Here is a 4,545-nt window from a genome sequence, read left to right as displayed (position 1 = left end):
ACAACTATAAGTTCAATTTTCATTAGTATCGTGATAAGCTTTGTTGAATTATATTGTAGACTAGCTGACCCGGCAAACTTCGTCCCGCCCAAAATTTATTCTTCGTTATCACATCCACGTTCATGGGTCCAATCGCAGAACTGTTCATTGATTGATCCTCTAACTTACCCTTTAAAATTATTTTTACTCTAAAATTTCAGTACTTCTACCAAAACTCGACATTATAATATTTTTCATCCACTTGCAAATAACATGTTTCTCCTTTACATGGAATAAATGTTTGATACAGAAAATATGATAGAATGAAGACAGCTCTAAATCGAACAATTTCTTTCTCTGGTTTTGCTCTTATCAACACATTCGGCAATCCATTTTTATTTATATAGATAGAAGACGATATAGGAGTGCGTTTTACCACATTAAAATCCATTTCCATTTTCGAACGAAGATCAATTTCGTTACCGAAAACATCAAATGAACTAACAACGCTTGTTAATGTGTAATTGTAGAATACATGCGAATTGATTTTTTCGAATTTTCCCATTTTCCTTCAGAGTTTTCCGAAAACTTTTAAATTGTCATGTTTGGTTGGAATATGTGTATTATTTTTATGGAACCCCCTCTCTATTCCAGAGAAGGGAGGGGTGCCATACCATCATAGAAACATTTCTCGTACCCCTCACATCCCAACTTTGGCTCCATTTGCTTGATTTGTTTTCGAGTTATGCAGAAATTTGTCTAACCATCATAGAAACATTTATTGCACCCTAAAACCTCCATATGCCAAATTTGGCTCCATTTGCTTGATTAGTTTTTGAGTTATGTAGAAATTTGTGTTTCATTTGTATGGCAGCTCCCCCTCAGAGAGGGGGGTGGAGTGTCTAATTACCATAGAAACGTTTAATGCACCCTAATACCTCCACATGCCAAATTTGATTCCATTTGCGTGATTAGTTCTCGAGTTATGCAGAAATTTGTGTTTCATTTGTATGGCATGGCATTGTAAACGAAGTCAATTTTTTTACTTAAAAAATGAGTCAAAGTTTTCAAAAACATAAAACTTTGCTTATAAAATGAAATAAATTATAGTATAGTATACAAACTTTTGTTTGCTTTGTTTGGAGAATCTACTGTTTGTGTCTGATAAATTCTACGGTTTTTTTTTGGTGAAATTGGTGTTGGATGGTGAATCTGCTTTGAAAGAAACAAGAGTTTACGAGTGGCATAGACACCGTAACGACGTTGAAGTTGATGACCGCCTAAAAAATCCTAGCCCGTTCTTCCCAGATCAACCCAATAATCAAAGACAACTAATGATGTGGAGATTTGGCAATTTTTTTTTTATGTGGAGCTATGTCCAACAAGAAAGTGTAGGGTGTAAAATGGAAATCTAACAGTTGAACATGATGCGTAAAAAAATAAAGATTAGGGGAACCCGGGGTAAGAGTGCCCAGCTGATTTTTTTTACCTATTTCCATCTTTTAAAATTATTGAACTACAGAATCACAAAGTATTAGCTAGAACCATAATGTTTTTTTTTATTGAAAATTAGATAAATACAACTGCAATCTATATAAGAACGCACAGGCGCAAATTAACGGAATATCACCAGTTTTTATATGTTCACATATCTCCACCCGTAACTACAAATAGAACAATCATGTTTCTTTTATCTTACTTTATGAATTAATTTAAATCATACACATTTATTTCAATAACAATAAATTTGTTACCTCTCAGCTATCGGGGCAAAAAGACCCATTATTACCGGGGCAAAAATGCCATAGCCCTAACCTCGAATTTGATTTGTCAAACGCAAACAGTGTAATCGTAGTTGTGTTTGTTGTAATCATGGTCCGTAAATATAAACGGATTTCGTCCCGGAACCAGTGGCAGATCGCAATTAGGGTTATCGGTTAGACGAGCTGCGATGGAATATAGTTTGCCTAGAAGAACACTGGCCAAATATGTGCAGAAGGAGGAGAATCAGTAGAATGAGCAGCAGAAGTTAGGCCATTTCAAAACTGTATTTTCTAAACAACAGGAAGAGGAACTCGTGAGTCACATCCTTCATATGGAGAAGGTATTCTATGGGCTGACAACACACGACATCCGGAACCTAGTGTTTGAACTCGCGGAGCGAAATAATTTAGATCAGCCTTTCGACAGAAATCCAAATTGGCTGGAGAAGATTGGCTTGCCGGTTTTCGTGAACGCCACCACAACTTTAGTTTGCGTTCTCCGGAGTCTGAGCCCAGGGGTTCAATAAAATTTCCGTCGACAGATATTTTGACATTCTTGATGAAGCAGTTAGTTCAAAGGCGTTTCCCCCAAGCCGTATGTGTGATGTGGACTAAACATCCATTATGACAGTAAGTTCCAACATTCATATTTTGATTCGAATTTATTCCAAACACACTTTTTAATACATACCTTTGTTACTTATTTTCACAGGTTCAGACCAAAAATTCAAAAGTTTTTGCTTTAAAAGGACGGCGACAAGTTGGTTGTGTAACTTCAGCCGAGAGAGGAATCCTGACAACGGCTTGCTTGTGCATGTCAGCAACTGGACACTTCATTCTTCCTTTTCTGATTTTCCCGCGCTCAAAGCTTACGGAACAACTGAAGAAGGATACACCTTACGACACTATATTTAGCTGCAACGGAACCAGCTAGATGACAAAGGATGACTTCAATCGTTGGTTCGATCATTTTCTCGACCATACCAGACCCACGGACTCGAATACTGTGTTGCTTCTTTTGGATAATCACAGCACGCACGTCAAAAATTTGGATTTTGCTGAGAAAGCGGCAAGAAATAACGTCTGTGTCGTATCGTTTCCGCCTCATTGTTCCCACAAGCTTCAACCTCTGGATGTTAGTTTCATGGGAACCTTGAAGACCTACTTATCCAAAGCCGTGGAATCGTTTCTGAAGAGTAACCCAGGAAAAGTCGTTACTCCGAACGAAGTAAGTGCCTTTTTCGGTAGAGCCTTTTCACAGGCAGCTTCTGCCTCGGTTACTTACCATGGGTTTCAGAAAACGGGCATTTATTCATTGAATCGTTTCGTGTTTAATGAAGAATCATTTGCTCCATCCAGCGTCACTGATGTTCTTCCGGAGGAACAAGAGCCTAAGAGGACAGAAAATCGAGAATCTTGTAGCGCAGCAAATGTCGAATACGATACTCAGCAACTCGATTTCGATGAAAATGGCAACTTCGAACACCGAATTGTTAACTTGTCCAATGAAGATAAGGAAAGTAGCTTGTATAGTTGCACGTCAACCGTGCTTAAAGATCAAAAGGGTTCTTAAGTGGGTCCATCAGTTAGTTCAAATGACATCCTACCGTTGCCAAAGATTTCTTCGAGAAAAATAAACAAACGAAAACGCGATAAGACTACTGAGATTTCTTCAGCTGAACACCACAACACACTAAAAGAAGCTGCCGCAGCGAAGGATATTCAACATCTCACGAAGGAATTGAAACGACGGCGAAAGGGTATTGCGGCTAAACGCTCTAAGGATATTCTGGTGGACTCCCTATGCGACCGTTGTGGTCTATCATTTCTGGCGTCAGACAACGGTGTTGGCTGGACTAAATGTACCAGTTGCAACTCATGGTACCACGTGTGTTCCGGAAGTGCATGTCCAGTATGCGTAATGTAACTGCCATTGTGAGACCGTTTTAAAGAATAGATTCATTATTGTTTCGGTTCGGGTCAGTAAGCAAAAAAAAATCCTATCATGCTTTTTTTGAAGAAAATTTCTAAAATTTCATGATTTTTTATGCAATAAATGTTTAACTGTTTATGGTATAATGTATAATGTATTTTATTCAATTTGAATAAAAAACTGTGCATTAAAAATAAAAAAAATAAAAATAAAAAAAAATATTCGATCGGCTCTCTTGCCCGGAGAGATGACACTCTTGCCCCGTGGAGGGCACACTCAGAATTCGAATTTCGATGAAACTTTTATTTCAAATTAAAGTTTGGTTTATGTCATTATGTGTGAAATACAACATCATTCAAATGTCCACCTAGGGCTTCCTCGCACACCTTGATCCGGAACAGGTAATTTTCGATGACTTTTCGGCACATATGGGGCGGTATCTCGGTCATAACTTCACGAATGTTGTCTCTCAAATGTTCAAGAGTTTGCGGAGAGTTGGCATAGACACGGTCTTTCGCATAACCCCACAAAAAAAAAGTCTAGCGGGTTCAAATCGCAAGATCTGGACGGCCAATTGGCATCACCAAAACGCGAAATTATGGGTCCCTCAAATTTCGTCACAATATGGCCATGTTCGGTCGTGTTGTGTGGCACGTGGCGCCGTCCTGCTGAAACCACATGTCATCTGTATCCATATCTTCAATTTGTGGCAAAAAAAATCGGTTAACATGGGGCCATAGCGCTCACCATTCACAGTTACCATCTCGCCGTCCTCATTTTCAAAGAAATACGGCCCGATGACTCCACCAGACCATAATGCGCACCAAACAGTGACTTGTGGCGGATGCAATGGCCTCTCAACAATCACGT

This window comes from Toxorhynchites rutilus, chromosome 3 (assembly GCF_029784135.1).
Source record: "Toxorhynchites rutilus septentrionalis strain SRP chromosome 3, ASM2978413v1, whole genome shotgun sequence".
NCBI classification, from domain to species: domain Eukaryota; kingdom Metazoa; phylum Arthropoda; class Insecta; order Diptera; family Culicidae; genus Toxorhynchites; species Toxorhynchites rutilus.
The sequence above is the reverse complement of the archived record's forward strand: the minus strand, read 5'-3'. Positions refer to the sequence as shown.